Source organism: Sceloporus occidentalis, unplaced genomic scaffold (genome assembly GCF_023333645.1).
Source record: "Sceloporus occidentalis isolate IW3139 unplaced genomic scaffold, rSceOcc1.0.p SCAF_3, whole genome shotgun sequence".
NCBI lineage: Eukaryota > Metazoa > Chordata > Lepidosauria > Squamata > Phrynosomatidae > Sceloporus > Sceloporus occidentalis.
In genome coordinates, this window is record NW_028316983.1 from 37442433 (window position 1) to 37466028 (window position 23596).

At 41.0% G+C, this 23596-nt stretch overlaps 1 protein-coding gene across 4 annotated transcripts in view; it reads left to right on the top strand.

The window, feature by feature from the left end:
• The first annotated feature begins 807 nt into the window (after positions 1–807).
• Positions 808–23596, top strand: part of LOC149315764 (disks large-associated protein 4-like) — a 492990-nt gene continuing 470201 nt past the window's right edge. For all 4 annotated transcript variants that reach the window (XM_089514039.1, XM_089514043.1, XM_089514040.1 and 1 more), the window contains exon 1: positions 808–1140. The gene's annotated coding sequence lies outside the window, so the exon portion shown is untranslated. The remainder of the gene's footprint in view (positions 1141–23596) is intronic.

Genomic DNA, 23596 nt, shown 5'->3' on the forward strand with positions numbered 1-23596 from the left:
TCCCTTCTGCCAACTGAATTTTACATGACATTTTCCATATGCAGACTGTCATTACATGCTTCAACCACAGTAGCTACTGTAAAATTCCATAGTCTTCAGAGAGAGACTACTCCAAAACAAAGAGACTTAGGGACTGCAGTCTACAATTGCTCTTTTCTTCTGTGCAGTTTACAAACTGACAAGCTGGGAAATGCACAGACGTATTGTTATGGTCATTATTGTTAATTTGCCAGGCTGTCATTCTCCACTCTGTGAAAACACTTATAACAACAGTGAACAAGCACCCTTCTTGCTTGTTTTTACCATGCCTTAAAAACAAAAGGAACTGTCCACAATCTGTGGCTTTATCTCATGCTGGATTCCACCTGCTGAGTTGCAGCAGTTGATTCCAGTCTGTGAGATTTTACCCACCTTGAAAAATCAACGCATGCGGTAAAAGCACTGACAAAGTTTCAAATCAAGCAGGGTCTGTCTGTTGCCTGCCTCTTTGGATTGACTGCCTCTTCTTGCCTATAACTTATTGAATGCCTCAGATTTTCTGGTGTGTTGACCATATACCAGAGGCACAATAATAGAGTGCTTCAGTAAAAGCTTTGGCCCAGCTCTTCCTCTGTCCTAGTTTCCTTTATATGCATGTTTTGTAGTATTCCAGACTCCTCTATGAATCCAGATCTGGTTTTGAGGCCTGCCTGCCTGCCTGCCTTCCTCTCTCTCTCTCTCTCTCTTTTTCTTTCTCTCTTTCTCATCTCTGCCTTCTCTCCCCCCCCCCCCAACTCTATTTCCCCCTCCCAACCTCTCTGCGCTGTACTCTCAGGGGGGATCTCAGCACTGCTGCAGCATCACTAACAACCTCAATCCAGGAGGCTGGGAAAGAGAGGTGGAAGGGAGAGAAAAGCTGAATGAATGGGCATCGCATCAGTGATCATTATGGGGAAAACGGTGGCTGCTGCATAGAGAGGAGGATTTTTTTTTCTTTGAAGAAGGAAAAAAGAGGGGAGGGGAGCAGATAAGGAAAAGAAGAAAGAACTGACACAATAATTAAGATGGGCTTTTCCACAAAGCTTTCTTTGGACAAGTATAGCATGGCGAGGGATAGCACCTGCTGGTAGATTGTCTGCTGTCCCTTCCTCTGACATCCAGGTGAGTTCAGCCCCATCTTCATTCTTCTTCTGCCAAAATGACTGGAAGAAAAAAAAGAGAGAAGAAGATGCTGTCTAGGGGCCTTCATAAATGGCATTGTTGTCTTTTGACATGGTTTTCTTTTCCATAATGAAGTATGAAATTTAGAGATCCCAATGTTATTATTACTGTCATGCTGTCTGTTTTCAGGTGAGGTGGAGAAGGTGGGTGGGGTGGGTGAGATATCTGTTGTGCTTTTGTGGAGGACTGTTCTGTCCTCTTATCTCTTTCCATGCAACAGCCCTAGATGCTGTTGATTCATGCGGGCAACTTAGTGCATTGTTTTATTCCTGTCAGTCTTCTACCTTGGCCCATCTTGATCATTGTCTCTGTGCCTCTTCAGTTCTTAAGACCTTGAAATGTACCTGCTTTAACTGCTAGCACCAGTCTCTTATTAGCTTGTGTTAGAAGAAAGGAAAAGAAGGAATGATGGTCCTCATCAACCTGGGGGTTGAAAAAATAGTGTTGAGGAGAAGGAAGCCATTTAATGTTATTGTACTTGGCAGCAGGATTTGAATGTTCTGTGTTGCTATTGATTTTATGCGTCACAGAGTCAGATACCATGGTGATGGGCAGCAGTAAGATGGGTGGGTGGTTCATATTCAGGCCCACTAAGTTAGCCCCAAATAACACCCCAAAAGACTGGTAAACATGATCATGGGCAAGCCACTCCAGTCTATTGTTGGGAAGTGGAAGAGCTTTATTTTGATATCCTAAGGTATGATGTAGTGAGATTGCTCTTAAAGCAGAGCTAATAAAAGTAGTCATTTATTGAAGAGATACATATCTTGCCTTTCTAGGACCATGCTCAATGTAAAAACCAAGAAAATCATGACAAACAAAGGCGGAGCATACAATCACTTAACACTAATATCGGGGAGACGTTAAAGACATATTTGTAGGTAACCCATCTGCCTACAGAAGCATTTGTTCGAGAGGGGGGCATGTGCCACACCACTGGAGACAACTTAGGAGATTTGCCAACTCACATGGCAGAGACTCATATTCAAAGCTTCATACCCATTTCCTCATATTCTGCAGTCTTCCTGCACCTCACTTCAGGAAAACTTAGCACTCACACAGCTAACCACTGATTATGTGATCAGCATATATGTATCAGTATATTTATGTCTAGAACTGTATGCCTGTATGCACACACACACATAATGGAGCATGTGTGCATAAAACTGTGATAATGGGAGAATTGGCATTTGTGACATTAATATTTCTCTGCTGGGGATGGGTGGGGGTGTGATGATTAACTGAGTATGGGGCGGTTCACTCGTGTGTAGAAATGTGATGAGCAACAGTGTTCAGTGTGTGTGTGTGTGCATGCACACATGTGAGTGTGACTCAGGGGACCATTGAAAGCAGTCCTGTTTCAATGGGAGAATGGCCATGTATGTGCTTGTCACCTGGAGAGAAAAAAACCTTTTTCAGCCTGTGGCAATACTCTGCCTTGTAGCAGTAGAGTGGGAAGGTAAAACAGCGCTATGGATTTGGTTCATTAAGATGTTTTTCTTCAACCAGCACACATGTGAGAAGGTGAAAATATTTTCCCAAAATAAGGGGGTGGGGTCAGGAAAGCTCAACCCATTTCAGGTGTTCTGCCAGTATTATAAAAAGGTACACAATGGTAATCAATTGGGATGAACAGGAGGGAGTGGAAGTAGTCACATGCTTCCGTTCTAGGAACGATTGTTGAAATTATAGTGACCTGGAAAGATGGCAAATCATTCAGCCTTTAGGGTCTTCCTGAACATGGAACAAATTGGAAGGGAAGTGTGAAGTTGGAAAGATGGAGATAGCAGGGGGAAGAAGTTTGAAGTAGCTAAGGCAGGGCCGGCAACCTGGTGGCCTGTGGATGATCTGAACAACAACTCCCATAATTCCTGAGCATTGACCACTCTAATGGGGGCTGATGGAGTTGCAATCCAAAACATGTGGAGAGCACCACTGAGCTAGAGAAATTAGTTATTTTTAAAGGTCAACAGAAAGAGTGGCTGAAAGAATCTGAGAATCAATAAGACATACGATTACTTAGCAGATATTCCTTTTTCTTGGGTCTCTCCATTTCTCCCCTGTACTTTGGAGTCTCATGTTGCCTACCAACTTCAATATAAATCGGAAACTCTCTGTTATAAGCTATTATTTCCATACTTGTTACAAGCATGCTGAAGCAATGAACAAGTTCAATATAAGACCGCTCTGCTGTTTCCCATTTTTGCTATGATCCTGGTCATGGATTGTACTGCATTTTCTTTCAAAATCTGCAGCAACAGAGTACATGTGTTGTGCCAGAAGGAAATCAGCAGGGGGTGCTGTGTGGTAAAGTGTTGTTCACATCAAAAAGTGATGGGAAGAGTTTTGATGACTGAGGCATATGTCGTCCCTTGCTGGTGAGGATATTGAATATAATTCAATATTGGATCATTTCTCAGCATCTTGGTTCACATGGATGCATTGTTCCTGTGCACATTTTTGTAGAAGCATCAGCCAGTGATAAACCTCTCTTCTGGCTTGTAAAAGAGCAAAATTCAGTTGATACAGAAAAAGTGCAGGGTTTGTAGGAAATTTGTATCTAAAATGATACATATATCACTTTGTGATAGAGTTGTTCAAAATATTGCAAGCTGAGAAGGCTAATATGTAGATCCTACCTAGAAGCAAAATAAACAGAGAACACGAGAAACAAAGAAGCCATGTATCTAAAGTTACCTTGGGGACAGCTCCATCATTAGGCGGAAAGAGAGAGACAGTAAACGCAAGCAGCATGTTTGGAGATGGCAACAAGATGGAGGAACGAGTGCTGTGTACTTAGTGACCAACATCTCCTCACTTAGTTTACACAGGTATGGTGGAGGACAGTATCCCACTACCAGTTGTACATGGAATGGGAGGAAGGTACAACTTGGCTACATGCACATTGGAGAAATAATCCAGTTTGCTCTGGTGCCACAACAAACTACGATTACCAAAATTCCATAGCATTGAACCATGGTAATTAAAGTGGTGTCAAACCACATTATTTCTCCACTGTGGTTGCAGCTCTTGTCTGTCATCTCCAGAAGATAAATGTATGGGCATGGTGCTGGTTTCTTCTCTGAGACAGTTCACATGACTATAGTAAGTATGTAATTTGAATCCATGTGGATTCACTATGTCACATGGTGAACGAGTTTGTATTCACTGCATCACTTCAGAACTGCTAAAAGTGCTGCAAACAAGGTCAGCTTAAAACAGTTTGTTGCCTGAGGCAGAACAGTACATGCCAACCTCCCACCCCCACCCCCATTAAAGCACATAGTAGCTAAAAGCCAGCCAGGTTATTTTTAGCAAATGAGTGAGAATCCCACAAGCTCATCTCATTTCCCTGGCAGTAAAACTGTAATAATAACATATTAAATGACTAATAATTTGCTGCCCTTTCATGATGTCATTAGTTGCTGCCTGAGGCAGCTGCCTCATCCCACGTAATGGTACAGGCTACATACAGTGTTGTAGCTGTGAAGTAATGGAGCAATAGCAAAACTGCATGCTTACCTAGCAATGTCATTATGACATTGTAAAAGGTACTCTGTGCAGGAGAGGTCTCAGCAATGGCATAAGTGTTTTATTACAATTATATCCATACTTCTTCCATACACCAAAAATGGGAGCAAAAGTGCACCACAATGGCCCTGTGAAATACGTTAGGTTGAGTGATTTTTCTACATTGACCATCGGGGTCTGCAATAGGGTTGCCAACTCAAGGCAATCCCGGGTCCTGAGCCAAGGGTCAAACCTTGAGACCTAGGGCCAAACTCTTGTCATGTAACAGGAACAAAGCCCTGGTAATGTTACAAAGGGAAGCCCCTTATGATGTCTTTATACAGGATATAATGAGCAACAATTGTGGTACAGAGAATGCTGCTGAAATTTAAAAAACACCAATTCTAACAGAGGAGGAAAATAGATACACACACTTTTTAAGCTACTGCTCTTGTAGTGAGATGTCTCTCCTTTGCCCTCAGGATGGAAGGAGAAGGTCCATGCTTGAGAGCTGACAATGCTACTCCCAGATTTTATACCCTGGCCAATTTTCTTTGGGCCTCAAGGCAAAAAAAAAAAAGGAATTTTAGAGCAAGAGCACTCCCTTGAAAATACACACATGCACATGCACTCACACTGTGAAGCTGCTTGGTTTGCAGTGTTTAATCCCAGTACACTAACATTGTGCAGCACTAGTAGATGCTAAGTAATGTTTAGCTCAAAATAATATTCCTTCAACCTTGGCCAGGTAGTGAAAATGAATTGGCATTACATCTCATAGCAAAATTAATAAATAATTTTGAAATGCATATACAAGTAAAAGTCATAGGTTTGATTTGTATTATATTGACCTTTACTTCGAAATATATATTTATTATCAGCTATAAAGCAGGCACCAGATCCCATCAGATCTTGGAAGCTAATTGGTGTCAGCCTTTGTTAGTTATTGGATGGGAGACCACCATTGAATACCTGGTGCTGTAGGTTGTGTTTCAGAGGAATGGAACTGGCAAAATCACCTCTGAGTATTCCTTGTCTAAGAAAACTGTATGAAATTAATGGGCTTGCCATAACTCGACAGGTGGCTTGAAGGTAGGCAGGCACATGTATATGCATATGTGTGTGTGCACATGCACATGCACACACGGCAGGTGTTGTACAGCACAACCAGGAGGCTTTTGAAAAAGCAGTCCTCAGAAAGTATTTGTTCACTCATTCACTTTGTTTCTTTAGAGAATTTATGTATCACCCTTAATCAAAATGAGTTCCAGGGTGATAGACTCTGGGGGGGAAATCAACTAGATACCACCTAGCGTGAGACAGGGAGAGAGCAAGGGAGAGAAAGGAAGGGGGGAGGGAAGGAAGGAGGGAGAAAGCGAGAGAGGATGCTCCAGATTATTATGGCTGGCAGTTTGAAAGCACAATGCCTCCTGTGTTGGTCTTTGAAATAATGAGCTGGACTGTGTGCAGCATGAGATCTTTTCCACATCTGGAACCAGCTGGTGTAAATTAGCAACATTCCACTAACTTCAGAGGAATTATGCAGGTGTACAAAGGATACATCATTTGTCCTCTAAAGCTGCGGGTACATTTTGTGCAGAACATATGCAGCCCTTCATGTGTCTGAAATAGAGCCTTTTAAAAATGAACAAATTGGCAGAGGAACTGTAAGAGAAATTCTCTTCCTGAGCAGAGGACTAGCAGAATGCCTTGTATGCATGTGCCTCATGTGTCTGTTTAGAGTGGGAGCACAACGTTTCAAAGACTCAGGACACACTGCAACTGTGCTGTGCAATTATGTTTGGTTTTATGGAATTGTACCAGCCTGAAATAAAACATGTAACTTAAAAAAAACAACAACACTCTGACATCCAAATTAAGAAAGAAAGAACAAGGACTGTATGTCAGTGTGGAATATTGGTTTTGCACACAGGGGGTCAATCCTTGTATTTCTAAGTAGGGCTAGGAAAGAAGACCCTTTCTCACACACACCAAGTCTGGCATCCCGAGGAGCCACTCACTGCCTGTCAGTGTATACATGGAGTGGGCAGCAGTGCTGGGGACAGTTTTATACTCTGCACACTATCCTTGCCCTAAGTAGGCCACAAAAGTGGTTTTTTTTAAATTATTACTCGGAAGTTAATATCACTTCCAGTTTCAGCCTGTTTTGGCCATGAGGAGTCGTTTGCAGGCATGACATAGTAAAAACGACATAGTATTTGGGGCAGTTTTGTGTCATTTGCAGCAATGTTTGGCTGACAAATGGCCCCTCAAATGGACTGGGTGGCTTCTGGGGTGCTTTGATTGCCAAATGCAGCCTACAGGTCTCACTTGTACCTCCCTGCCCTCTGCTGAACTAGATGGGCTGGAGGCCTGATATGGAATAGAGCAAACTGTGTTTGTTTTCCCCAAAGGAATGGAGAGACCTACATGCTATGATATTTTGCTAATTGATCGAGCCCCAATCTTATACATATACTAATCTCTGATAGCACACTCAGCAGAAGCAGATGCCTCATCAAAGCAATATTTCCTTTGAGGTAACTGACATTCTGCTGTTATGTGATGTGTCTATTGCAACTGAACAGAAACCTCTCATTATCTTTCCATGGAATCACATCTAATGTCATGTCTAAAAAGCTTTTAGGATGACCTGTAGGCAAAGCTCCAGTTTCATGGAGTAAGAAATGCAACAAAGATTTCAGTTCAAGGGAGCTAAGACAATGATGTCTGAAGACCAAAGCCTTGGCTCACTCAACATTAAATGAATAAGGGGGACCTGCACCAAATATTGAACTTTATTTTCACTTCCTAACAGCAATTCATGGTGCTGGCCTCCTATACACTTCTCATTTGCCTTCAGTTTTAGGTCCCTACAAGATGCAGTTTGGCCCAAAATCCCCCTGCCATTCAAACCAGAATTATCTTCCATTCCATTTTGCAGTCTAAACCCATGTCTCTAGTTTGTGAGGAAAGGCAGAAGTATATTCCACTCCACTTCTGCTTTTCCTCAGGAATTAGGGACATGGGTTTAGACTGCAAAATGGCCCTGAAAGTGGTCGTGAGTAACCTATGGGCTTCACACCCATGGTCTAAAATCCCTTGCCAGAGTCTGCTTTCAGAGGGAATCATAAAATCACACACCCTCCAACAATTTAGAGATGAAAACTAGGACATGTTTGAGCAAGCCATATCAGAGTATGGTTAAGATGGCAGAAAGTATTAATGAGGAAAAACATACAATCCAAAAGAGATTGCATAGATTTGCTTTTGCCAAAGCCTCCAGGGAAGGATTAGGAATACTCTGCCCCTTCTTCTCTTCTCCCCTTGCTGAATTAATTGAGTGCAAACTACTTTTGCACTCTAAACTCAGTTTGCAGTAATTGAAGTAAGCTGACTGCAAAGGGGGAAAATAGGAAGAGGAGACAGAAACTGAGACATTTTTATAAAGGATTAATAGGAACTGTCTCTTTCAAATTAGGACAGTCTGGAGGGTATGCCATCACAGAGGTGGAAAAGAGGCAAGAGCATCTAGACTAGCCATGCAGGAATACACAACTAAAGCTTTCCTGAAAGGTGGCTATCCAACCTCTATTTAAAGACTTCCAACGAGAGTCCTTCAGTCTCCAAAGCAGTCCATCCAAACAACTCTTACCATCATGATGTTTATGTTCTTCTGCATTTTTATTAAATATCTCCACATATTAATCACATGTGTATTCCAACAGTTACAGCAAACTTAACATTGCCACCTATTATACTTTACCATAACATTAAACTTCATTTTTCACAAATAAGATATACTAATCATTTTGTTACAAATTGTTTGTTGCATATAATATATTTTTAATAAGTAATATATAGTATCTGTTTTCTAATATATATTTCCAATACCTATAATATTTCCCTTTGGTTCTTTTATCTTACATTCCTTATTCATAGAATCAGAGAGTTAGAAGAGATTGCAAGTCCAACCTCCCGCCATGCAGGAGATCTCAATCAAAGCATCCCTGACAGATGGCCATGAAGCCTCTGTTTAAAGACCTCCAGGAAAGGAAAGTCACCTACACTCCAAGGGAGTGTGTTCCACTGTCGAACAGCCCTTACTGTCAGGAAGTTCCTCCTAATGTTGAGGTGGAATCTATTTTCCTGTAGTTAGCATCCATTGCTCCAATATGACATCCCTTCAAGTATTTAAACAGGGCTATCATATCACCTCTTAACCTTCTCTTCTCCAGGCTAAACATCCCCAGCTCCCTAAGTCATTGCTCATAGGGCATGCTTTTCAGACTCTTCACCATTTTAGTCACCCTCCTTTGGACACGCTCCAGTTTCTCAACATCCTTTTTAAATTGTGGTGCCCAGAACTGGACACAATAGTCCAGGTGGGGCCTGACCAAAGCAGAATAGAGTGGCACTATCACTTCCCTTGATCTAGACACTATACTTCTATTGATGCAGCCTAAAATCGCATTGGCCTTTTTAGCTGCTGCATGGCACTGTTGACTCATGTTCAATTTGTGGTCTACTTGGACTCCCAGATCCCTTTCACATGTAGTCTTATTCAGCCAGGTGTCCCCCATCCTATATCTCTGCATTTCATTTTTTTAGCCCTAAGTGCAGTGCCTTACATTTCTCTGTGTTAAAATTCATTTTGTTAGCTTTGACCCAGCTTTCTAGTCTATTCAGGTCATTTTGAATTTTGATTCTGACCTGATCCTGATCCTCCTAGTTTGGTGTCATCTGCAAATTTGATAAGTATGCCCCCACTTCTGTCATCCAAGTCATTGATAAAGATGTTGAATAGCACCAGACCCCACTGGTCACTTCTCTCCAGGATGAAAAGGAGCCATTGTTGAGCACCCTTTGGGTTTGGCCAGTCAACCAGTTACAAATCCATGTAACAGTTACCTTGTCTAGCCCACATTTTACAAGCTTGTTTGCAAGAATGTCATGGGGAACCCTGTCAAAGGCCTTACTGAAATCAAGATATACTATATCCACAGCATTCCCTTCATCTATCAAGCTAGCAATTTTATAAAAAAAAGAGAGAGATGAGATTTGTCTGGCATGACTTCTTTCTCTGAAACCCATGTTGACTTTTTGTGATTATGGAATTGCCTTCTAGATGTTCACAGACTCTTTATTTAATGATCTGATTCAGGATCTTTCCTGGTATTGATGTCAGACTAACTGGACGATAATTGTTGGGATCCTCTTTCTTCCCCTTTTGAAGATGGGGACAATGTTTGCCCTCCTCCAATCTGCTGGGACTTCTCCTGTTCACCAGGAGTTTTCAAAAATTATTGCCAATGGCTCCGATATTACATTTGCCAGGTCTTTTAATACTCTTGGATGTAGTTCATCAGGTCCTGGAGACTTATATTCATTTAGATTAACCAGGTATTTCTGTACGGTCTCTTATTCTGTGCTGAAATTCCCCTATTCTGTCCTCTTATTGTATCCTTTTGTTCTCTTTCTTATCTTCCTTTTCCTTATCCTGTCTTTTATCCTTCTCTTACCTTTCTTATCCTTTTTTCTCATCCATCCTTTAACATTCTACCTACTTCTCCTTCCATCTCCTTCTTTTATTTCTCCAATTTTTAAAATCTTTCCTCTCTCTCTTTATCAATCTTTAAACTTCTGCTTTCCAGTCTTCTTTGTGTTGATGTTCTTCTTAATATTTAGGTACAATTTATTTTCTTCAGATCCACTGGATAGTGTTCTACTCTTTGGGGCTGCAGAAAATAAGCTTGCTCCATATTCTGCATGACATCCCTTCAAATACTTAAAGATAGCTGTCATTCCATTTCTCAGTCTTCTCAAAGTTAACATATCCAGCTCCCTAAGCCATTTCTCAAACAGTTTGGTTTCCAGAATGTTTATCATCTGGTCAACTTCCTCTGGTCCTGTTCTGTGGTGTGGTGCCTAGAACTGGACATCATATTCCTGGTAAGAGCTGACCAAAGCAGAATATAGTGGTACTGTTACTTAATCAGGACTGTCCCTGGAAAATTGGGATGGGTGGAGGGTATGTTCCCCTGGACTTTGGGAGTTGTAGCCCTGAAAAGAAAATATTTCCAAATTCTGTACAGTATTCTCTGAGTAAATTGGCTTTGCTCCCATCACTGCATTCTGATCACATTTCCTTACTATTTCTATGGGTCTGTGAAGGGCTAAGTTCTCTATTAGCTGCATTCTTTCAGGAGGCCTTTTGTCTAGATTTATAAGCACCAGCCTGTCTTTAAGATGTTCTCCTTTTGTCAGCAGTCTCACACTAGTCACCCTGTTCATACATAGCTTTAACAAATGACTCAACACTTTCTCCATGCTGTTGAGCTCTTTGTTAGAAGCAGGCCCTCATAAACTGGGACTGAAACAGGCATCAATTTTTGCCAAACATGTCTCATAATCTGTGTTTTATGGCCCTGTTTAGCAGAAGTGAAGGGATGGTATACATTGCCCAAAGTAGGGCACTCATCTGCATGATACCTTCTTTTTTTCCAGTGGCAGCTACTGACTTCCTAATCAGATGTGTAGTGAAAGAATAGTTCACAATTCTCTGCATCTTTGATTTTAACAATCATGAAATAAGGCCAGAATGGAAAGGAAGTTTTGCCTTGCTTGACTTGCCCGGCCACAAAGCTACACAAGCTAGTAGTCACTTATAGATCCTTGCAGTGGTGTGGTAAATCTGTTCTGGGGTTTAAGCTGGACATTAAAGGAAATATACAAAGTGTTGAACTTATTTTGGAGACTGACATGAGATCTTTGGATTGCTGTTTTAAAATGTGAAATAAAAATTAAGCTGCTGCCAAACTGCAAAATTAATACAGTTTGACACTGCTTTAACTGTCATAGCTCCATCCTATGTAATCCTGGGATTTGTAATTTGTTGTGGCAAAGAAGGCTAAATAACTCACAAAACTACAAATCCCAGGATTCCATCGCATTGAGCCATGGCAGTTAAAGATGGGTCAAACTGCATTAATTCTGCAGTGTAGATGCTGCCTAAGTTCTATTTCAGATTTTAAAGGAGCTATGCAAAGACCTGATGTCCATTTCCAAAATAAGTTCAGCATTTTGTATACTGTGGCACTTTACAGACTGCCCAAAATGGGTAGTCTGCTGGCGCCGTCATTTGCGGTGGCGAGGAGCCCCAGCGGCCAAACTGCGAGGCTCCTCGGCACCACAAAAAAGAAGCCCCAAAATGGTGCTTCTTCTTGCGGTGCGCTAATGACGCCACAAGGCACCAATGGCGCACTCGCTACATCAAGATGGCAGAGCCCATGTAGAACGGGCGCTGCCATTTTGTACGCGCCTAGCACGTATTAGGGTTAGGGGCGTCCATAAGGGATGCCCTTTCCTAACCCTAGTACGCGCTTGGCCCGTACTTTACGCCCTTTTGTAATGGGCCAGTATCTCCTTTAAAATCCAGCCAAAATCCCAGAACAGATTCACCAACCCACTGACAGGATCCGTAAGTGACTACTACCAGGCAAATGAAGGCAGGGAAATCTTTCTTTCCATTCTTGTCATATTTCAGGATCATTAAAGATGAAGATGCAGAGAATTGTGCAATTTTCTTTACCTCATACCCTCCAACTCTAGTTACCTGGCACAGTCCCAGTTATTCCTCGATTATCCCATTTTTAAGCTGCTTTTAGAGATCCCAGCTTGTCTTTCCTCATCCCACTTTCTTCTGCTTACTTTATTTGCTGTACTGAGCTCAAAGTGCAAAGGTAGCTCCCCCTAAACCAGGGGGAAATGAGAGGAAGAGGGCAGAATCTTACCTTTCCCATTAGGCTTAGGCAAAAGCAAACTTCTGTAGGCTCTCCTAGATGGTCTGTTCTTCTTCATACAAAATGTTTGCCTTTTTGACCCCACCCTGATACTATTTAGACATATGTGTTCCAATTTTAATCTATCAAATGTTGGAGGGTATGTTACTGCAGAATTAATGCAGTTTGATACCACATCCTAAATACTTATGATCACCCAGTGCAATAATTTATACAATCAGAGTTGCCTCTTTGTGTGACCAATGTTTAGTCTAATACACAGCAGCAATAGGTCAAACCGTTAAACAAAGAAAAACAAATCTTGATCTGATCAGTTTGGTATCTGTTTCCAAACATTAATTCTGGATGCAGCTTTGCTTATGCCTTGCAACACCAAGAACAACAAAATTGCTTTATTTTCAAGTCAGACAATTGTGCAGCAGGATTGGAAGTAAGCACTCGATGTACTCTTTAAATTGCCTGCAATCAGGCATCTACTGAGTGCTGATTTTTCACTTGTTTTTCTCAGGAACAAATAGCCAAAGTTTGGAGTGTGTGTGTGTGTGTGTGTGTGTGTTGTCCTGCTATCTCAGCATAAAAGAACTAATAATGTTAGAGAGATGCTAGAGCACCAGCCCATCCCAATGACACGTCAATGCAAACTAAGGCTTCCTTAGCTTGGAGGTTTTCATTGCAGATAATATAGCTCTCTTATCATTGTGGTCACATATAATTCTTGGATCCAATTCAAAGTGCAGCCTTTCATCTATAAACCTTGGATGGTTTCTGTTCTAGGTGGCTTTTAGGAACACACGTCATCCCATTTTTCTTCTATCACTGAAGCATTTTCATTGTAGTTGCAGCCTGGAAAGACCATTCTATTCATTTTTCCTACATAAAAATATCAAGGTGCAAAATTTTGCTCATTAGTTCTGGGTCTCTGTGAGATTTGTCCATGAAGGAACTTTTTTTTTTTTTTACTGAAAGTCAAAATGAGGAATCTGGCTTTCGAGAACAAACTGTCTTGGTTGCTAAAGAAGAGCTTCCCTTGATGCATCTGGAAGAGTTCATGTTGCGCCAAACCTCCTTGGCTGGCCATTGATGCTCCAGGCCATGTCAAGTGACTGCTCAGAGCAAACTCAAAGGGAAGTCCCATGAGACATATGACTTTATCACAAGGGGAAAATTGATGGTTTAAACAGCAAAAATCACATGAAACTCACGGAATCACGATTAACATTTTCACACGACATCACAATTAAAGTGCCATTATCCTGTGAATAAACAAGCAATAAACAGCAATGAATCATTCATGGGCAATCCCATTAATAATTTGTTGCTGTTTATTGCCTGTTTATTCCCAGGATAATGGCTCTTTAATCGGGGTGTGTGTGAAAATGTTAATTGCAATTTTCACTGTTTAAATTCCCTGATTTTCCCCATGTGATAAAGAAGATTATCTCACTGGGGTTAAAACGTTCCCCGGTGCGTTGTAACATGCACGTGCGGGGGTGTGCACAGAGCGTGATGGGAACATGATGGGGCCCAGAACACTATTTTACCGCACAGCGGAATGCTGCCATCACCGCTGGACGTTCCCATCGCGTTCCCATTGAGTTCCAAGGGATGCCATTTCTGGGGACGCTTTGAAACAGTTCCCAGAAATGGCATCCCCTGGAACTCAATGGGAACGGAATGGGAATGCTTGCCAGTGATGGCGGCCTTCTGCTGTGTGGTAAAATAGTGTTTTGGGCCCCATCGGGTTCCCATCACGCTCCGTGTGTGCCCCTGCACGTGCATGTTACAACGCACTGGGGAACGTTTTAACCCTGGTGCAATAATCTTTAGAAGGGTCTGCTCACATGTCAGCCAAACCTTTATGTGATCCACCCACCCAATCACCCACAACTTGATCTTCAGTGAATCACCAAGCTCTAGCTGGTTGCCTTCAGGAGCTGGGAAGGGATTTTCCTCCATGTTATTGTAAGGAATATAGGTTATTTTCTCCTTCCCTGGATATTTCTACCCACTGCTTGTGGGATCAGTCTTCTCCTTTGCTACTCCACTTTATCTTTGTAACTTTGCTCCTTTGTAACTAGCATTTGGATCACTTTTGCTACTTTGTCCCAACTAGTGGACATGGAAGGGAAGAGGGGACATCGGGCATGAGTTAAAAGGAGGGTGAGGAGGAAAGCCCTGGAATGGTTAGGGGGAAATGATGTGGGAGGAGAGCCTGCAGTCAGGGCCAATGCAGGTGATCTTACCTCCATCCTACATTTGGATGCGTCATACAGATTGGCTGATTTGAAAACCCTTGTTCAGATGTATGCCATTCAAATGTGGCTTGTGGTCCTGCTTAACCATTTTCTGGTCCAAAAAACCACCGGGCCATGTGTCCCCTCAATATAAATTTGAATATGCATTGTATACACACTGAAAATATTGTTTATGTTTATAATTCATGATTGTGTTTTATGTTAAAGTTGTGGTCAACCTATTCAACCCATAATCATGGTGTCCAGTCTCTTGTCTTTGTGCAATGTGTGATGATGTTATTTTTAAAGAGCCAACTTAAGAAAAAAAGGAAACTTACCTTTTGTTGTTGTTATTGTGTGCCTACAGATCATTTTTTTTACTTATGGAGACCCTAAGGCAAACTTATTCTGGGGTTTTCCTGGCAAGATTTGTTCAGAGGAGGTCCAGTGACTTTTATGACCAAGCTGGGAATCAAACCCTGGTCTCTGAAGTTGTAGTCCAACACTCAAAGTACTATCCCACACTAGCTCATGCTTGTACCATACCCTTCTAGATTTCACTGGGAATGTGTTACCAAGCAACATCAGAGTGTGGTCAAAATGACAAAATTTATTAATGAGGAAGGACAAACAAGCTAGGAGAGGCTCCAGCACCTTGCTATTTCTGAGAAGGCCAAGATTGTGCCCCCATCCACCTGAGTGAATTGATGGAAATTACTTCTGCACTTAGAAGCTGTACAGACTGCCCCTAAGGGGCAGCCTGCAGCCACCTCTATCTGCACCGTATTAGGGCTGTAGTAACCGCACACTGTCGCCCTGATCTCACCTTTTTGTGCCCCAGAAAGGGTGCTATAGCCACCAGTGTGTGGCTTTTCCATGCTCCTTTGGCACTACATCATGTAGACACAGCACCAGATGAGCGCCATGATGCCATGTGTCATGTGATGCAGTGCATGGCATCACACCAGCCTAGGGATGGAATCGGGGTATATATGTTGTATGGATGCCAAGTGTCAACTCTACCCCCAGGCCAGCCTTATAGGCCTTACAGCCCCTTAGAACTCAGTTTCAGCAACTGAAGTAAGCTGAGGACAAAATGGGAAAGTGAGAAGGGCAATGAGAGACTGTGACATTTTAAAAGCAGCTGAAAAAGTGGGATGACAGTTAATTGGGACTGTCATTGCTAAATCTGCCAAACAATTTGGGGCTATGTTACACTGAGTCAGAGAACTGGTCCTTTTAGTAACAGGCAAGCTATGCTCCCAAATATTTTAGAATGTGGCTCCCCTAATTTCTGACCATTACACACCTGGAGTGATGCTGATAGGAGTTGTAGTCCAAAACTGGCACCAGCTCGCCATCTTCTGGATAAATATTTTTTACACTGACTGGCAGTGGCTCTTCAGTGTTTCAAACAGGGATGTTCCTCAACATGATCCCTGGCCTTTCTTCCTTACTGTTGAAGGATATATCTCATTTTAATATATTTCTAATCTTCATTTCAGACCATTGAAATGCCATAAAATGAAACATAACAGATATAACTTTAAGGGCTTTCAGAAAACACAGTTTTGGTTCTATGGAAAGAACAGTAAGAGATGGTTATTTAGTCACAAGGGACATGCAACAAAATAAGATGGATTGGTCCCCCTTGCCTCAAAGATGTCTTTTGAGCTACACATTTGTCTGCTACCAAATAGCCTCCCACGATATATTTCCAAGACTGTAACTTAATTAATCTGTCAAATACTTTTAAATGGAAGTCCATCTTATCCTCTGCTATATCACCATTCAAGAACCTGGATATTGCCCTTGAGTGTAAATTTGCAAACCCCTATGCAGTTTTGTGGAATATAAGCTGTGCAGTATTTCAATTGTAGCATTAGGGCTTCCCAGTTATAAAATATGTGAGCATTGTAGAGAATTCCAGACCCATCCAATGGCTAGCTAGGCCTCTGAGCGAAAATCTAATACTGATTGATGTCTCACAATGCTAATTATTCAGTACGACCATATAGGAGCAATTCTTTGCTGATGTATCTTCTCCAAATGCCTTGCTAATAAAACACTTACATTTGGCTGGTTGTTTCTGGGAATTCAGTCTTTCCTGCTAACCAACAATGTTATTTTGCAGCGTGTTATTTGCATTTCATGCTTTGTAAAAGCTTTTAGGGGACTTTTATTTTTAAATTCAGCTGGATGCCTCGAAGGATACCATCTCTTCTTGCTGGAACAAAAAGGATATCAATAAAGTCTCCTGAATGTCATGTCTGGCTTTGCATCGTATATCAAAGTACAGTGGACCCTTGTTATATGCTAGCGTTTAGTTCCAAGATCCCCCATGTATAACAAAATCCGTGTATGCTCAAGTCCCATTAAATATAATGACATATCAAAATGGTGTCCCTTATAAAAAATGGAAAATCAAAGTTTGATATTTTAAATGTATACTTTTTGGGAACATTTTCAAACTGTGTATGCTTGAATCCATGTATAAAAAATCCGTGTATAAGGGCCGACTGTAAACAATTAGAGGACAGAAGTCTCCGACTTTATAGTGGAGGTGCTCCCAGAAAGGTAAATGTTATATTTCTGACTTTTTTTTTTAATTTAGAGAAGCTCCTAGACACTTGGCTAAAGTAGAATATATAGGACAATGATGGGAATCCTACAGCTCCCTGGATGTTGTTGAACTACAATGGCCAGCATTCCACATTATTGGCCAGGGCTGCTGGGAATTGCATTCCAACAATATCTGGAGGGCCAGACAGTTCCCACCTCTGATGTAAGGCTTTTAAATGGCTCAATCCAAAGGTGGCTCCATTTAAAGTAGATCCATTAACATCAATGGGAGTTAAATTAGTTCTAACCAATAAGCCCCATTCATTTCAGTATGTCTGCTTTAGGTAGGACTAATTTTGAATTTAGCCTTATGTTTTGTAGCTTATTGACTTTGGTGAAATGACTCAAATTGTTTTGTATTTCTCCTCTTAGCGTTCTGGGTTGTTTATGTGGGAGCCATCGTAGCAACTCTGTGATGAAGATAAAGTTATTTGAAATTGGTCTAGGGCAGTGTTTCCCAACCTTTGATCCTCTAATATTTTGGACTTCAGCTCCCAGAAGCCCTATCCAGTTTGACCAACAGTCACAAATTCCGGGAACTAAAATCCCTGAGAACCAAATATTAGAAACCACTGGTCTAGTGTCACAAAATGAACTTTATAGCTGAGTAAGCAGCTGTTTCCAGTATCTAAATCTCACCTCTTTATATTCAAGAGTCTATCCACTACCCAAAATTAGCTGTTGGATTGGAACAAGATAGAGGATATGTAGCTACCACCAAAAACTGTTCTTCTTTTAGAAAGCTTAGATTGTCATGCACAGAACTCTTTGGTGTTTTCCTGGACACTCTGACATCTGGGACCTGCCAGGCTAAAACTTCCCTTGCTAGTAAAAAATAAAACAGGTCTAGGAGAATCTCATTTAATTTCCAAGGGTTTAATCACTAGCTGTTACAGAAGTGCTAAAGTAATCTCTGCTATCAACCTGTTGCAAGTACTGGATAGCATTTAGATGGAACTTCATTTCCATATACATATTAAGGTTTCAGTGATATGTTGGAAAACTAATGTTTTCCAAAAAAAATTACATAGCCTCATCTAGAGTATCTTTCTTTTCTCCCATGACATCCCTGATTGAGTCCCTTCATCTGGGGTGCAGTCTTCCTCTTTTTGTACTACCCTGTGAAAAATTTTTGCCAATAAAACCCCATGATATGATCATCTTAAGGTCGCCATTAGTTGGAAATGACAACAACAAACTGCACTCTATGTGGGGCAGCTTTGACAAATGGTTTGGAAACTTCAGCAGGTTCAAAGATGCTGTGATCAAACTGTTGGCAAGGGCTGGGTACAGGGATAATGTGACCCTCCTGACCCCATTTAAATTGGCTACTGGTCCATTTCTGAACAGAATACAAAGCAATAGTTTTGATTATCTGAAATACAGTATTTCCAGACTATCTGAAATATTGTATCTTCCTATATAAGCCAGCCTGTGCTTTAAGATCTGCAGAGGAGCACTTTCTCTCAGTCTCACCATCTTTGCAGATGCGGTTGCTGAGGACTCGAGAGAGACACTTCTCCATGGCTGCTCCCAGGCTGTGGAATGGCCTTTCACGGGTGGCCTGGTTGTCCCCTCCCTACTCTCTTTTCACTTGCAGATGAAAATGTTTTATTTAGGTGGGATTCTGAATTTTAATTATGGAGCTGTAGTTTATGTGTGATGTATTTTTTAAATTTTCATTGTACAGTTGGCCCTCCTTATCCACAGATTTTTTATTCATGGATTCAAGCATCCACAGCTTGAAAATATTTTTTAAAAGTATAAATTCCCACTAGCAAACCATGATTTTGCCATTTTATATCAGGGACATCATTTTGCTATGTCATTGAATTTAACGGGACTTGAATATCCACAGATTTTGTTAGCCACAGGAGAACCTGGAACCAAACCCCAGTGTATACCAAGGACCCTCTGTGAGGGGGACTGTAACAGTCCAACGTGGAGTGGTTTGTTTGTTTGTTGGATTTATATCCTGCCTTTCTCTCAAAATGGCATTCAAGGTCACTTACAATAAATTATCAAAGATCCTAGCTTGTGTGTTCTAGGTCATTAATAAATTTTGCCATCTTATCCACACTCTGCTGTTCCTTGGCTGCACATGTCCCAGTTTCTATCTTTGAAATGTTGGAAGGTATGACTTTGTTCCTCTGGCTGCCTTCCACCAAGCAATGAAAATGTAGGTCCTTAAAATAGCTTAAAACAACAACAACAACAATGATTTATTGTGATTTTACTGTTGTAAGAATGAGATGTCATGTCACTTCTGCTTACGGGTTTATTTGCTGCATTTGTGCTTTTTTAAAGATATATATTGCTGCTCATTGTGTTTTGTTGTTTATTTTGTTCTTCTATTCATTATGAAATCTATTCGAGTCCTTTGAAATCAAAATAATAACAATCATCATCAATGTTGCCACAGTCCTAACCATCACCGCCATCACCACCATCTGCCACATATACCCAATAACACCTCACTGTTCCTGTGGTCCTGAACAGAATTCAAATAACTGATGGTCCAAAATTCCAATCAGTAATATCATACATACTTTTTCTGTGAATCTAAGGAAATAAGAAGAAGGGAAATGGGAAGTAGTAGTCATTTTTATTACTGCTGCTTCTACTATTATTATCATTACTACTTTCTAGGTCCTTTTACAAAGCTCATTGATACCTCCTTGCTCCCATAAACCACATAAGTGGGGTGTGTTGTGGAAAAAAGAACATGGGAAAAAAAGGATTTTGAGGCTACATCTGCACTGGAACATTAATGCAGTTTTACACTGCTTTATCTGCCATGGCCCAATGCTATGGAATTCTGGGATTTGCAGTTCTGTGAAATAATTAGCCTTCTCTGTCAGAGAACTCTGGTGGCACAACAAACTACAAATCCTAAGGTTTGATAGGATGAAGCTATGACAATTAAAGCAATGCCAAACTGCATTTATTCTGCAGTGTGGAAGCAGCTTGAAATGCTAACTCAAAAATACCTTCCTGCTCATGTAGAATGAGTAATTCTTTTGGAAAAGGGGAAAGGCAACAGCTGAAGGGGCAATTTCTTTCTTTCTTTCTTTCTTTCTTTCTTTCTTTCTTTCTTTCTTTCTTATTGCATCCGGGATCTCTTTAGAAGCATTCCTGAAAATCGCCGCCTCTGGGACACATCCAGAACATGATGGAAACTTCTGGTAGTGGTGGTGGCATTTTCCTGTGTGGTTAACTGCATTCTATGCCACCTTCTGTTCCCATCACACACCCTTTTGTCACACGCCAGGCCCGTTCCAGGGGCCTGTGTGATAAACTCCATAGAACTGGAAGAGACCACAAAGACCATCTAATCCAAGCCCCTGTGAAGCAGGAATAAACAATTAAAGCATTCCCAACAGGTCCAGCCTCTGTGTAAAAACTTCCAGAGAAGGAGACTCCACCACTCTCTGAGTCACCATGTTCCACTGTAGAAGAACTCTTTGTAGCAGGAAGTTCACCCTAAGTTTTAGCTGGAATCTCTTTTCCTGTAGCTTAAATCCATTGCTCTGTGCCCTATCTGGGCACAGAAAACATGATATCTCTTCAAATATTTAAACATAGCATGCATGTAATCCTTTAGCCTTCTCTTCCCCAGGCTAAACATACCCAGCTCATAGGGCATGGTTTCATAGAACATTTTGGCTGCCCTCCTTAGGACACGCTCCATCTTATCAACATCCTTATTGAATAGTGGTGACCAGAACTGGACACAATGTTCCAGGTGAGGTCTGACCTAAGCAGAATAGAGTGGCACTATTACTTCTCACAATCTAGACACTATGCTCCTATTGGTGCAGCCTAGAATTGCATTGTCTTTCTGACTCATGTTCATCCTGTGGTCCACTAAGACTCCTAGATCCCCTTTGCATGCATTGTACTTCCATCAAGCCAAGTGTCATCTATCCTGAATCTATATGTAGTTGATAGTATATATCCATTGCATTGAGAAGGATCTACCGAGCTGATGCAGGACTGGTTGGTTGTGATATCTTAGTCTCCTATCCTCTTTTCCCCAGGCTGTCATACTTCATATCTGTTCCCCTGCTTTCTCCCTTCCACATTTAAAAAATGATTGTCTTCCATTTCCTTGCAAGGAAAGAACAAAGGAATATGGAAAATGCAGAAATTTTAGCTAGAAATTCACAAAGGAAGAATTCGATGCAAATAGCAAATAGTAACTACCTCAGCTGTAGCCTCCTGGCCAAACAAAAGTGATCAGTGTGGAATCTTGTGGTTGTGTGTGAACAGGTTTATACAATAAATTGTCACAGAGAGCAAGTCATGCCATGGTAGAGATCTTTGTCATGTTCTTCTAGAAATATACCATTATCAAACTGTTACTGCAAATATTGTATACTTCTGGATAGTTGTTGGTGTTCCTGTTTTAACTTAAGCAAAACTGAAGAGTTGTGACTTGTTGACTGAAGAGTACTTCCATGGATGCCTCTGTCCTGTACAAAGCAAATGCATGAAGTATTTGTTAGACTAAAGATATTTCAGATCTTCGGGTGATCTCATGAAGACCCCACAGTGTGGCTGACCATCCAAATTCCATAGGTTTCATTCCTTGTTTTTCTTTATTGATAGAAATCTCATGCTGTGCTTCCTACTGTATTGGAGCAGACACGTGCATCTTTGTTACTGGACATGAGCAGGAATGGCTTCTTTAACATTTCTTAACAAAGCAGCACCCTGGGAGATATTTAGTTTCCATAATGCACTGCCAAGCTATTACTGAAATAGCTATGAGTATATATCACAGGAGAGGAGATTTCTTTTTCTTTTCTTTTTAAAAGAAGTGGTTGTTGGTGCTTTTTTTTTACCATAAGAATTAGAAGTGACACTTCCTTACTAATGAGTTATTTAAGCCAATTAATCTTTCTACCAAGCTGGCACCAGAAAGATTTAGGCTGGAACTATTTATTTGGCTTGACAATGGGTTTCCTGACCTTGTATTTGCAACAAGTGGCATGTGCATGCACAAGTATGCACATGCACATATATGTATGTGTATGTAAATGTGATTAATTTTCCGCCACCTACCAATTATCTTTTGGAATTCCTCTTTCCAACTGTTTCTGCCCCCAGGCAATGTCCCAAGATGTGATTGCCAGACTAGATGGATTCACAAAGAATAAAAAATAGTGGTACAATTATTGCAAAGTTCCACCTCTCCTTTTGTGTGTCAGCATGCAAATACAGGGCTGGAAACAGAGACCGAAAAGATTTTGGCTTCCCTTATTTTTTAATCAACTTCTCCAGCTTGTGGTCTGAAAGCATATTAATATTTTTCATTTTCCCATCCCTGGCAGGAAACTGCAAGCATCAGAGTCTTCTTTGTGAAATTAAAGTCAAATGAATTATAAAAAATGTGTTTGGAAAACACAAGCAACATGTTTTAGCCCAGGAATAGGCATGCTCCAGTACTCAGAGGGCTGCGCGACCTCTCTAGATCTCTAAAAGACAATAACAAATTGTTATTGCTTCCATTTCGGGTGACTAGACTTAATGTTGAGTGACTCCTGGTCACTTTCCAGGGGCATTTTGGACATTTCTGGGGCTGTTTGAGGGTATCTTTCTCAAAATTGCATTATTAGACTAATTTGACCAAAAGATGGGGGTGCTGTAGGCTTATGAGGGGCTCAGCTGGGTTTCAAGGGCTGCCCTGCGGCTTTCCACCAGGGTTGCATGTAACCCCTGAGCAACATGATTCCCACCTCAGTTTAAGTCAATTGAAAAATGCATAGAAATGCATACATTAGGAAATCAAATTGAGCACAAATTTCCATGTAGAAGGGTAAAAAAAAAATGTCTCACAACCTGATACAAAACACGGACAGGAAGAATATCCAGTTGGGATTCAAAGAAAAGAAACAAAACTGAGACCAAGAGATTTTCACATCCTTAGTTGGTGAATGCATAGAGGGTTTTTTTTTAATTTTATTTTAAGCCAGAGAAAAGTGGACCGGTTAGCCTGTTCTGATGACCATACATGTCAACTAGACAACATACCCAAAATGGTGTAGGCCATTTCTTCCAACTACTTATGATTTATGTAATGTTATGGATGTGCTTAGCATATTACAGAACCACTCGGAATAACTTACAGAATATGATTCAATAAAGAGAAGAGCTGGAGTTACAAAACAGGTTAGCAAATGCAATTATATAAAATGGATTAGGTGGATATTTTATGAATGGTAG